This window comes from Scomber scombrus, chromosome 6, assembly GCF_963691925.1.
Source record: "Scomber scombrus chromosome 6, fScoSco1.1, whole genome shotgun sequence".
Lineage (NCBI taxonomy): Eukaryota > Metazoa > Chordata > Actinopteri > Scombriformes > Scombridae > Scomber > Scomber scombrus.
This window is the reverse complement of record NC_084975.1, coordinates 29,149,854-29,165,192: the sequence shown is the minus strand read 5'-3', so window position 1 is coordinate 29,165,192 and position 15,339 is coordinate 29,149,854.

Here is a 15,339-nt window from a genome sequence, read left to right as displayed (position 1 = left end):
AAAAATATGCAAAAACACATTTTTCAGAAATAACTGTTGTAGTATAATTATCAGGTGACTCTTGTTGTGTAGCATGATTTTGGTTATCCTACACTGTATAATATTAACGCTATTGACGATTTTTCACAATAAAATTCCCCAAAAATATGCAAAAAAACATTTTTCAGAAATAACTGTTGTAGTATGATTATCAGGTGACCCTTGTTGTGTAGCATGATTTTGGTCATCCTACACTCTATAATATTAACGCTATTGACGATTTTTCAAAATAAAATTCCCCAAAAATATGCAAAAACACATTTTTCAGAAATAACTGTTGTAGTACGATTATCAGGTGACACTTGTTGTGTATCATGATTTTGGTCATCCTACACTGTATAATATTAACGCTATTGACGATTTTTCACAATAAAATTCCCCAAAAATATGCAAAAACACATTTTTCAGAAATAATTGTTGTAGTATAATTATCAGGTGACCCTTGTTGTGTAGCATGATTTTGGTCATCCTACACTGTATAATTTTAACGCTATTGATGATTTTTCACAAGAAAATTACCCAAAAATATGCAAAAACACATTTTTCAGAAATAACTGTTGTAGTATAATTATCAGGTGACTCTTGTTGTGTAGCATGATTTTGGTTATCCTACACTGTATAATATTAATGCTATTGACGATTTTTCACAATAAAATTCCCCAAAAATATGCAAAAAAACATTTTACAGAAATAACTGTTGTAGTATGATTATCAGGTGACCCTTGTTGTGTAGCATGATTTTGGTCATCCTACACTCTATAATATTAACGCTATTGACGATTTTTCAAAATAAAATTCCCCAAAAATATGCAAAAAGATTTTTTTTTCTGAAATGACTGTTGTAGTACGATTATCAGGTGACCCTTGTTGTGTAGCATGATTTTGGTCATCCTACACTCTATAATATTAACGCTATTGACGATTTTTCAAAATAAAATTCCCCAAAAATATGCAAAAACACATTTTTCAGAAATAACTGTTGTAGTACGATTATCAGGTGACACTTGTTGTGTATCATGATTTTGGTCATCCTACACTGTATAATATTAACGCTATTGATGATTTTTCACAAGAAAATTCCCCAAAAATATGCAAAAACACATTTTTCAGAAATAACTGTTGTAGTATAATTATCAGGTGACTCTTGTGTTGTAGCATGATGTTGGTTATCCTACACTGTATAATATTAACGCTATTGACGATTTTTCACAATAAAATTCCCCAAAAATATGCAAAAAGATTTTTTTCTTCTGAAATGACTGTTGTAGTACGATTATCAGGTGACCCTTGTTGTGTCGCATGATTTTGGTAATCCTACACTCTATAATATTAACGCTATTGATGATTTTTCACAATAAAATTCCCCAAAAATATGCAAAAACACATTTTTCAGAAATAACTGTTGTAGTACGATTATCAGGTGACCCTTGTTGTGTAGCATGATTTTCGTCATCCTACACTGTATAATATTAACGCTATTGACGATTTTTCACAATACAATTTCCCAAAAATATGCAAAACGATTTTTTTTTCTGAAATGACTGTTGTATTATGATTATCAGGTGACTCTTGTTGTGTAGCATGATTTTGGTTATCCTACACTGTATAATATTAACGCTATTGACGATTTTTCACAATAAAATTCCCCAAAAATATGCAAAAAAACATTTTTCAGAAATAACTGTTGTAGTACGATTATCAGGAGACCCTTGTTGTGTAGCATGATTTTGGTCATCCTACACTGTATAATATTAACGCTATTGACGATTTTTCACAATAAAATTCCCCAAAAATATGCAAAAACACATTTTTCAGAAATAACTGTTGTAGTACGATTATCAGGTGACCCTTGTTGTGTAGCATGATTTTGGTCATCCTACACTGTATAATATTAACGCTATTGACGATTTTTCACAATAAAATTCCCCAAAAATATGCAAAAAGATGTTTTTTTTCTGAAATGACTTTTGTAGTACGATTATCAGGTGACCCTTGTTATGTATCATGATTTTGGTCATCCTACACTGTATAATATTAACGCTATTGACGAGTTTTTCACAATAAAATTCCCCAAAAATATGCAAAAACACATTTTTCAGAAATAACTGTTGTAGTACGATTATCAGGTGACCCTTGTTGTGTAGCATGATTTTGGTCATCCTACACTGTATAATATTAACGCTATAGACGATTTTTCACATTAAAATTCCCCAAACATATGCAAAAAGATTTTTTTTCCTGAAATAACTGTTGTAGTACGATTATCAGGTGACACTTGTTGTGTAGCATGATTTTGGTCATCCTACACTGTATAATATTAACGCTATTGACGATTTTTCACAAGAAAATTCCACAAAAATATTTTTTTTCCTGAAATAACTGTTGTAGTACGATTATCAGGTGACCCTTGTTGTGTAGCATGATTTTGGTCATCCTACACTGTATAATATTAACGCTATTGACGATTTTTCACAATAAAATTCCCCAAAAATATGCAAAAAGATGTTTTTTTTCTGAAATGACTTTTGTAGTACGATTATCAGGTGACCCTTGTTATGTGTCATGATTTTGGTCATCCTACACTGTATAATATTAACGCTATTGACGATTTTTCACAATAAAATTCCCCAAAAATATGCAAAACGATTTTTTTTTCAGAAATGACTGTTGTAGTACGATTATCAGGTGACCCTTGTTGTGTAGCATGATTTTGGTCATCCTACACTGTATAATATTAACGCTATTGACGATTTTTCACAATAAAATTCCCCAAAAATATGCAAAAAGATGTTTTTTTTCTGAAATGACTTTTGTAGTACGATTATCAGGTGACCCTTGTTATGTATCATGATTTTGGTCATCCTACACTGTTTAATATTAACGCTATTGACGAGTTTTTCACAATAAAATTCCCCAAAAATATGCAAAAACACATTTTTCAGAAATAACTGTTGTAGTACGATTATCAGGTGACCCTTGTTGTGTAGCATGATTTTGGTCATCCTACACTGTATAATATTAACGCTATTGACGATTTTTCACATTAAAATTCCCCAAACATATGCAAAAAGATTTTTTTTCCTCAAATAACTGTTGTAGTACGATTATCAGGTGACACTTGTTGTGTAGCATGATTTTGGTCATCCTACACTGTATAATATTAACGCTATTGACGATTTTTCACAAGAAAATTCCACAAAAATATTTTTTTTCCTGAAATAACTGTTGTAGTACGATTATCAGGTGACCCTTGTTGTGTAGCATGATTTTGGTCATCCTACACTGTATAATATTAACGCTATTGACGATTTTTCACAATAAAATTCCCCAAAAATATGCAAAAAGATGTTTTTTTTCTGAAATGACTTTTGTAGTACGATTATCAGGTGACCCTTGTTATGTGTCATGATTTTGGTCATCCTACACTGTATAATATTAACGCTATTGATGATTTTTCACAATAAAATTCCCCAAAAATATGCAAAACGATTTTTTTTTCAGAAATGACTGTTGTAGTACGATTATCAGGTTACCCTTGTTGTGTAGCATGATTTTGGTCATCCTACACTGTATAATATTAACGCTATTGACGATTTTTCACAATAAAATTCCCCAAAAATATGCAAAAAGATGTTTTTTTTCTGAAATGACTTTTGTAGTACGATTATCAGGTGACCCTTGTTATGTATCATGATTTTGGTCATCCTACACTGTATAATATTAATGCTATTGATGAGTTTTTCACAATAAAATTCCCCAAAAATATGCAAAAACACATTTTTCAGAAATAACTGTTGTAGTACGATTATCAGGTGACCCTTGTTGTGTAGCATGATTTTGGTCATCCTACACTGTATAATATTAACGCTATTGACGATTTTTCACAATAAAATTCCCCAAAAATATGCAAAAAAACATTTTTCAGAAATAACTGTTGTAGTACGATTATCAGGTGACCCTTGTTGTGTATCATGATTTTGGTCATCCTACACTGTATAATATTAATGCTATTGATGATTTTTCACAATAAAATTCCCCAAAAATATGCAAAAACACATTTTTCAGAAATAACTGTTGTAGTATAATTATCAGGTGACTCTTGTGTTGTATCATGATGTTGGTTATCCTACACTGTATAATATTAACGCTATTGACGATTTTTCACAATAAAATTCCCCAAAAATATGCAAAACGATTTTTTTTTCTGAAATGACTGTTGTAGTATGATTATCAGGTGACTCTTGTTGTGTAGCATGATTTTGGTTATCCTACACTGTATAATATTAACGCTATTGACGATTTTTCACAATAAAATTCCCCAAAAATATGCAAAAAAACATTTTTCAGAAATAACTGTTGTAGTACGATTATCAGGTGACCCTTGTTGTGTAGCATGATTTTGGTCATCCTACACTCTATAATAGTAACGCTATTGACGATTTTTCACAATATAATTCCCCAAAAATATGCAAAATCACATTTTTCAGAAATAACTGTTGTAGTACGATTATCAGGTGACCCTTGTTGTGTATCATGATTTTGGTCATCCTACACTGTATAATATTAATGCTATTGATGATTTTTCACAATAAAATTCCCCAAAAATATGCAAAAACACATTTTTCAGAAATAACTGTTGTAGTATGATTATCAGGTGACCCTTGTTGTGTATCATGATTTTGGTCATCCTACACTGTATAATTTTAACGCTATTGACGATTTTTCACAATAAAATTCCCCAAAAATATGCAAAAAAACATTTTTCAGAAATAACTGTTGTAGTACGATTATCAGGTGACCCTTGTTGTGTAGCATGATTTTGGTCATCCTACACTCTATAATATTAACGCTATTGATGATTTTTCACAATAAAATTCCCCAAAAATATGCAAAAACACATTTTTCAGAAATAACTGTTGTAGTACGATTATCAGGTGACCCTTGTTGTGTATCATGATTTTGGTCATCCTACACTGTATAATATTAACGCTATTGACGATTTTTCACAAGAAAATTCCCCAAAAATATGCAAAAACACATTTTTCAGAAATAACTGTTGTAGTATAATTATCAGGTGACCCTTGTTGTGTAGCATGATTTTGGTCATCCTACACTGTATAATTTTAACGCTATTGATGATTTTTCACAAGAAAATTCCCCAAAAATATGCAAAAACACATTTTTCTGAAATAACTGTTGTAGTATGATAATCAGGTGACTCTTGTGTTGTAGCATGATGTTGGTTATCCTACACTGTATAATATTAACGCTATTGACGATTTTTCACAATAAAATTCCCCAAAAATATGCAAAAAGATTTTTTTTTCTGAAATGACTGTTGTAGTACGATTATCAGGTGACCCTTGTTGTGTAGCATGATTTTGGTCATCCTACACCCTATAATAGTAACGCTATTGACGATTTTTCACAATAAAATTCCCCAAAAATATGCAAAAAAACATTTTTCAGAAATAACTGTTGTAGTACGATTATCAGGTGACCCTTGTTGTGTAGCATGATTTTGGTCATCCTACACTGTATAATAGTAACGCTATTGACGATTTTTCACAATAAAATTCCCCAAAAATATGCAAAAACACATTTTTCAGAAATAACTGTTGTAGTACGATTATCAGGTGACCCTTGTTGTGTATCATGATTTTGGTCATCCTACACTGTATAATATTAACGCTATTGACGATTTTTCACAATAAAATTCCCCAAAAATATGCAAAAAGATGTTTTTTTTCTGAAATGACTTTTGTAGTACGATTATCAGGTGACCCTTGTTGTGTATCATGATTTTGGTCATCCTACACTGTATAATATTAACGCTATTGACGATTTTTCACAATAAAATTCCCCAAAAATATGCAAAAAGATGTTTTTTTTCTGAAATGACTTTTGTAGTATGATTATCAGGTGACCCTTGTTGTGTATCATGATTTTGGTCATCCTACACTGTATAATATTAACGCTATTGACGATTTTTCCCAATAAAATTCCCCAAAAATATGCAAAAACACATTTTTCAGAAATAACTGTTGTAGTACGATTATCAGGTGACCCTTGTTGTGTAGCATGATTTTGGTCATCTTACACTGTATAATATTAACGCTATTGACGATTTTTCACAATAAAATTCCCCAAAAATATTTTTTTTCCTGAAATAACTGTTGTAGTATGATTATCAGGTGACCATTGTTGTGTTGCATGATTTTGGTCATCCTACACTGTATAATATTAACGCTATTGACGATTTTTCACAAGAAAATTCCCCAAAAATATGCAAAAACACATTTTTCAGGAATAACTGTTGTAGTATAATTATCAGGTGACTCTTGTTGTGTTGCATGATTTTGGTCATCCTACACTGTATAATATTAACGCTATTGACGATTTTTCACAATAAAATTCCCCAAAAATATGCAAAAAGATTTTTTTTTCTGAAATGACTGTTGTAGTATGATTATCAGGTGACTCTTGTTGTGTAGCATGATTTTGGTTATCCTACACTGTATAATATTAACGCTATTGACGATTTTTCACAATAAAATTCCCCAAAAATATGCAAAAAAACATTTTTCAGAAATAACTGTTGTAGTACGATTATCAGGTGACCCTTGTTGTGTAGCATGATTTTGGTCATCCTACACTCTATAATAGTAACGCTATTGACGATTTTTCACAATAAAATTCCCCAAAAATATGCAAAAAAACATTTTTCAGAAATAACTGTTGTAGTACGATTATCAGGTGACCCTTGTTGTGTAGCATGATTTTGGTCATCCTACACTCTATAATAGTAACGCTATTGATGATTTTTCACAATAAAATTCCCCAAAAATATGCAAAAACACATTTTTCAGAAATAACTGTTGTAGTACGATTATCAGGTGACCCTTGTTGTGTAGCATGATTTTGGTCATCCTACACTGTATAATATTAACGCTATTGACGATTTTTCACAATAAAATTCCCCAAAAATATGCAAAAAGATTTTTTTTTCTGAAATGACTGTTGTAGTATGATTATCAGGTGACTCTTGTTGTGTAGCATGATTTTGGTTATCCTACACTGTATAATATTAACGCTATTGACGATTTTTCACAATAAAATTCCCCAAAAATATGCAAAAAAACATTTTTCAGAAATAACTGTTGTAGTACGATTATCAGGTGACCCTTGTTGTGTAGCATGATTTTGGTCATCCTACACTCTATAATAGTAACGCTATTGACGATTTTTCACAATACAATTCCCCAAAAATATGCAAAAACACATTTTTCAGAAATAACTGTTGTAGTACGATTATCAGGTGACCCTTGTTGTGTATCATGATTTTGGTCATCCTACACTGTATAATATTAACGCTATTGACGATTTTTCACAATAAAATTCCCCAAAAAAATGCAAAAAGATGTTTTTTTTTAAAAATGACTTTTGTAGTACAATTATCAGGTGACCCTTGTTGTGTATCATGATTTTGGTCATCCTACACTGTATAATATTAACGCTATTGACGATTTTTCACAATAAAATTCCCCAAAAATATGCAAAAACACATTTTTCAGAAATAACTGTTGTAGTACGATTATCAGGTGACCCTTGTTGTGTAGCATGATTTTGGTCATCTTACACTGTATAATATTAACGCTATTGACGATTTTTCACAATAAAATTCCCCAAAAATATTTTTTTTCCTGAAATGACTGTTGTAGTATGATTATCAGGTGACCCTTGTTGTGTAGCATGATTTTGGTCATCCTACACTGTATAATATTAACGCTATTGACGATTTTTCACAAGAAAATTCCCCAAAAATATTCAAAAACACATTTTTCAGGAATAACTGTTGTAGTATAATTATCAGGTGACTCTTGTTGTGTTGCATGATTTTGGTCATCCTACACTGTATAATATTAACGCTATTGACGATTTTTCACAATAAAATTCCCCAAAAATATGCAAAAAGATTTTTTTTTCTGAAATGACTGTTGCAGTACGATTATCAGGTGACCCTTGTTGTGTAGCATGATTTTGGTCATCCTACACTCTATAATAGTAACGCTATTGACGATTTTTCACAATAAAATTCCCCAAAAATATGCAAAAAAACATTTTTCAGAAATAACTGTTGTAGTACGATTATCAGGTGACCCTTGTTGTGTAGCATGATTTTGGTCATCCTACACTCTATAATAGTAACGCTATTGACGATTTTTCACAATAAAATTCCCCAAAAATATGCAAAAACACATTTTTCAGAAATAACTGTTGTAGTACGATTATCAGGTGACCCTTGTTGTGTAGCATGATTTTGGTCATCCTACACTCTATAATAGTAACGCTATTGACGATTTTTCACAATAAAATTCCCCAAAAATATGCAAAAACACATTTTTCAGAAATAACTGTTGTAGTACGATTATCAGGTGACCCTTGTTGTGTAGCATGATTTTGGTCATCCTACACTGTATAATATTAACGCTATTGACGATTTTTCACAATAAAATTCCCCAAAAATATGCAAAAAGATTTTTTTTTCTGAAATGACTGTTGTAGTATGATTATCAGGTGACTCTTGTTGTGTAGCATGATTTTGGTTATCCTACACTGTATAATATTAACGCTATTGACGATTTTTCACAATAAAATTCCCCAAAAATATGCAAAAAAACATTTTTCAGAAATAACTGTTGTAGTACGATTATCAGGTGACCCTTGTTGTGTAGCATGATTTTGGTCATCCTACACTCTATAATAGTAACGCTATTGACGATTTTTCACAATACAATTCCCCAAAAATATGCAAAAACACATTTTTCAGAAATAACTGTTGTAGTACGATTATCAGGTGACCCTTGTTGTGTATCATGATTTTGGTCATCCTACACTGTATAATATTAACGCTATTGACGATTTTTCACAATAAAATTCCCCAAAAAAATGCAAAAAGATGTTTTTTTTTAAAAATGACTTTTGTAGTACAATTATCAGGTGACCCTTGTTGTGTATCATGATTTTGGTCATCCTACACTGTATAATATTAACGCTATTGACGATTTTTCACAATAAAATTCCCCAAAAATATGCAAAAACACATTTTTCAGAAATAACTGTTGTAGTACGATTATCAGGTGACCCTTGTTGTGTAGCATGATTTTGGTCATCTTACACTGTATAATATTAACGCTATTGACGATTTTTCACAATAAAATTCCCCAAAAATATTTTTTTTCCTGAAATGACTGTTGTAGTATGATTATCAGGTGACCCTTGTTGTGTAGCATGATTTTGGTCATCCTACACTGTATAATATTAACGCTATTGACGATTTTTCACAAGAAAATTCCCCAAAAATATTCAAAAACACATTTTTCAGGAATAACTGTTGTAGTATAATTATCAGGTGACTCTTGTTGTGTTGCATGATTTTGGTCATCCTACACTGTATAATATTAACGCTATTGACGATTTTTCACAATAAAATTCCCCAAAAATATGCAAAAAGATTTTTTTTTCTGAAATGACTGTTGCAGTACGATTATCAGGTGACCCTTGTTGTGTAGCATGATTTTGGTCATCCTACACTCTATAATAGTAACGCTATTGACGATTTTTCACAATAAAATTCCCCAAAAATATGCAAAAAAACATTTTTCAGAAATAACTGTTGTAGTACGATTATCAGGTGACCCTTGTTGTGTAGCATGATTTTGGTCATCCTACACTCTATAATAGTAACGCTATTGACGATTTTTCACAATAAAATTCCCCAAAAATATGCAAAAACACATTTTTCAGAAATAACTGTTGTAGTACGATTATCAGGTGACCCTTGTTGTGTAGCATGATTTTGGTCATCCTACACTCTATAATAGTAACGCTATTGACGATTTTTCACAATAAAATTCCCCAAAAATATGCAAAAACACATTTTTCAGAAATAACTGTTGTAGTACGATTATCAGGTGACCCTTGTTGTGTAGCATGATTTTGGTCATCCTACACTGTATAATATTAACGCTATTGACGATTTTTCACAATAAAATTCCCCAAAAATATGCAAAAAGATTTTTTTTTCTGAAATGACTGTTGTAGTATGATTATCAGGTGACTCTTGTTGTGTAGCATGATTTTGGTTATCCTACACTGTATAATATTAACTCTATTGACGATTTTTCACAATAAAATTCCCCAAAAATATGCAAAAAAACATTTTTCAGAAATAACTGTTGTAGTACGATTATCAGGTGACCCTTGTTGTGTAGCATGATTTTGGTCATCCTACACTCTATAATAGTAACGCTATTGACGATTTTTCACAATACAATTCCCCAAAAATATGCAAAAACACATTTTTCAGAAATAACTGTTGTAGTACGATTATCAGGTGACCCTTGTTGTGTATCATGATTTTGGTCATCCTACACTGTATAATATTAACGCTATTGACGATTTTTCACAATAAAATTCCCCAAAAATATGCAAAAACACATTTTTCAGAAATAACTGTTGTAGTACGATTATCAGGTGACCCTTGTTGTGTAGCATGATTTTGGTCATCCTACACTGTATAATATTAACGCTATTGACGATTTTTCACAATAAAATTCCCCAAAAATATTTTTTTTCCTGTAATAACTGTTGTAGTATGATTATCAGGTGACCATTGTTGTGTTGCATGATTTTGGTCATCCTACACTGTATAATATTAACACTATTGACGATTTTTCACAAGAAAATTCCCCAAAAATAAGCAAAAACACATTTTTCAGGAATAACTGTTGTAGTATAATTATCAGGTGACTCTTGTTGTGTTGCATGATTTTGGTCATCCTACACTGTATAATATTAACGCTATTGACGATTTTTCACAATAAAATTCCCCAAAAATATGCAAAAAGATTTTTTTTTCTGAAATGACTGTTGTAGTATGATTATCAGGTGACTCTTGTTGTGTAGCATGATTTTGGTTATCCTACACTGTATAATATTAACGCTATTGACGATTTTTCACAATAAAATTCCCCAAAAATATGCAAAAAAACATTTTTCAGAAATAACTGTTGTAGTACGATTATCAGGTGACCCTTGTTGTGTAGCATGATTTTGGTCATCCTACACTCTATAATAGTAACGCTATTGACGATTTTTCACAATAAAATTCCCCAAAAATATGCAAAAACACATTTTTCAGAAATAACTGTTGTAGTACGATTATCAGGTGACCCTTGTTGTGTATCATGATTTTGGTCATCCTACACTGTATAATATTAATGCTATTGATGATTTTTCACAATAAAATTCCCCAAAAATATGCAAAAACACATTTTTCAGAAATAACTGTTGTAGTATGATTATCAGGTGACCCTTGTTGTGTAGCATGATTTTGGTCATCCTACACTGTATAATTTTAACGCTATTGACGATTTTTCACAATAAAATTCCCCAAAAATATTCAAAAACACATTTTTCAGGAATAACTGTTGTAGTATAATTATCAGGTGACTCTTGTTGTGTTGCATGATTTTGGTCATCCTACACTGTATAATATTAACGCTATTGACGATTTTTCACAATAAAATTCCCCAAAAATATGCAAAAAGATTTTTTTTTCTGAAATGACTGTTGCAGTACGATTATCAGGTGACCCTTGTTGTGTAGCATGATTTTGGTCATCCTACACTCTATAATAGTAACGCTATTGACGATTTTTCACAATAAAATTCCCCAAAAATATGCAAAAAAACATTTTTCAGAAATAACTGTTGTAGTACGATTATCAGGTGACCCTTGTTGTGTAGCATGATTTTGGTCATCCTACACTCTATAATAGTAACGCTATTGACGATTTTTCACAATAAAATTCCCCAAAAATATGCAAAAACACATTTTTCAGAAATAACTGTTGTAGTACGATTATCAGGTGACCCTTGTTGTGTAGCATGATTTTGGTCATCCTACACTCTATAATAGTAACGCTATTGACGATTTTTCACAATAAAATTCCCCAAAAATATGCAAAAACACATTTTTCAGAAATAACTGTTGTAGTACGATTATCAGGTGACCCTTGTTGTGTAGCATGATTTTGGTCATCCTACACTGTATAATATTAACGCTATTGACGATTTTTCACAATAAAATTCCCCAAAAATATGCAAAAAGATTTTTTTTTCTGAAATGACTGTTGTAGTATGATTATCAGGTGACTCTTGTTGTGTAGCATGATTTTGGTTATCCTACACTGTATAATATTAACTCTATTGACGATTTTTCACAATAAAATTCCCCAAAAATATGCAAAAAAACATTTTTCAGAAATAACTGTTGTAGTACGATTATCAGGTGACCCTTGTTGTGTAGCATGATTTTGGTCATCCTACACTCTATAATAGTAACGCTATTGACGATTTTTCACAATACAATTCCCCAAAAATATGCAAAAACACATTTTTCAGAAATAACTGTTGTAGTACGATTATCAGGTGACCCTTGTTGTGTATCATGATTTTGGTCATCCTACACTGTATAATATTAACGCTATTGACGATTTTTCACAATAAAATTCCCCAAAAATATGCAAAAACACATTTTTCAGAAATAACTGTTGTAGTACGATTATCAGGTGACCCTTGTTGTGTAGCATGATTTTGGTCATCCTACACTGTATAATATTAACGCTATTGACGATTTTTCACAATAAAATTCCCCAAAAATATTTTTTTTCCTGTAATAACTGTTGTAGTATGATTATCAGGTGACCATTGTTGTGTTGCATGATTTTGGTCATCCTACACTGTATAATATTAACACTATTGACGATTTTTCACAAGAAAATTCCCCAAAAATAAGCAAAAACACATTTTTCAGGAATAACTGTTGTAGTATAATTATCAGGTGACTCTTGTTGTGTTGCATGATTTTGGTCATCCTACACTGTATAATATTAACGCTATTGACGATTTTTCACAATAAAATTCCCCAAAAATATGCAAAAAGATTTTTTTTTCTGAAATGACTGTTGTAGTATGATTATCAGGTGACTCTTGTTGTGTAGCATGATTTTGGTTATCCTACACTGTATAATATTAACGCTATTGACGATTTTTCACAATAAAATTCCCCAAAAATATGCAAAAAAACATTTTTCAGAAATAACTGTTGTAGTACGATTATCAGGTGACCCTTGTTGTGTAGCATGATTTTGGTCATCCTACACTCTATAATAGTAACGCTATTGACGATTTTTCACAATAAAATTCCCCAAAAATATGCAAAAACACATTTTTCAGAAATAACTGTTGTAGTACGATTATCAGGTGACCCTTGTTGTGTATCATGATTTTGGTCATCCTACACTGTATAATATTAATGCTATTGATGATTTTTCACAATAAAATTCCCCAAAAATATGCAAAAACACATTTTTCAGAAATAACTGTTGTAGTATGATTATCAGGTGACCCTTGTTGTGTATCATGATTTTGGTCATCCTACACTGTATAATTTTAACGCTATTGACGATTTTTCACAATAAAATTCCCCAAAAATATGCAAAAAAACATTTTTCAGAAATAACTGTTGTAGTACGATTATCAGGTGACCTTTGTTGTGTAGCATGATTTTGGTCATCCTACACTCTATAATATTAACGCTATTGACGATTTTTCACAATAAAATTCCCCAAAAATATGCAAAAACACATTTTTCAGAAATAACTGTTGTAGTATGATTATCAGGTGACCCTTGTTGTGTATCATGATTTTGGTCATCCTACACTGTATAATATTAACGCTATTGACGATTTTTCACAATAAAATTCCCCAAAAATATGCAAAAACACATTTTTCAGAAATAACTGTTGTAGTATAATTATCAGGTGACCCTTGTTTTGTAGCATGATTTTGGTCATCCTACACTGTATAATTTTAACGCTATTGATGATTTTTCACAAGAAAATTCCCCAAAAATATGCAAAAACACATTTTTCTGAAATAACTGTTGTAGTATGATAATCAGGTGACTCTTGTGTTGTAGCATGATGTTGGTTATCCTACACTGTATAATATTAACGCTATTGACGATTTTTCACAATAAAATTCCCCAAAAATATGCAAAAAGATTTTTTTTTCTGAAATGACTGTTGTAGTACGATTATCAGGTGACCCTTGTTGTGTAGCATGATTTTGGTCATCCTACACTCTATAATATTAACGCTATTGACGATTTTTCACAATAAAATTCCCCAAAAATATGCAAAAACACATTTTTCAGAAATAACTGTTGTAGTACGATTATCAGGTGACCCTTGTTGTGTAGCATGATTTTGGTCATCCTACACTCTATAATATTAACGCTATTGACGATTTTTCACAATAAAATTCCCCAAAAATATGCAAAAAAACATTTTTCAGAAATAACTGTTGTAGTATGATTATCAGGTGACCCTTGTTGTGTAGCATGATTTTGGTCATCCTACACTCTATAATATTAACGCTATTGACGATTTTTCAAAATAAAATTCCCCAAAAATATGCAAAAACACATTTTTCAGAAATAACTGTTGTAGTACGATTATCAGGTGACACTTGTTGTGTATCATGATTTTGGTCATCCTACACTGTATAATATTAACGCTATTGACGATTTTTCACAATAAAATTCCCCAAAAATATGCAAAAACACATTTTTCAGAAATAATTGTTGTAGTATAATTATCAGGTGACCCTTGTTGTGTAGCATGATTTTGGTCATCCTACACTGTATAATTTTAACGCTATTGATGATTTTTCACAAGAAAATTACCCAAAAATATGCAAAAACACATTTTTCAGAAATAACTGTTGTAGTATAATTATCAGGTGACTCTTGTTGTGTAGCATGATTTTGGTTATCCTACACTGTATAATATTAATGCTATTGACGATTTTTCACAATAAAATTCCCCAAAAATATGCAAAAAAACATTTTACAGAAATAACTGTTGTAGTATGATAATCAGGTGACCCTTGTTGTGTAGCATGATTTTGGTCATCCTACACTCTATAATATTAACGCTATTGACGATTTTTCAAAATAAAATTCCCCAAAAATATGCAAAAAGATTTTTTTTTCTGAAATGACTGTTGTAGTACGATTATCAGGTGACCCTTGTTGTGTAGCATGATTTTGGTCATCCTACACTCTATAATATTAACGCTATTGACGATTTTTCAAAATAAAATTCCCCAAAAATATGCAAAAACACATTTTTCAGAAATAACTGTTGTAGTACGATTATCAGGTGACACT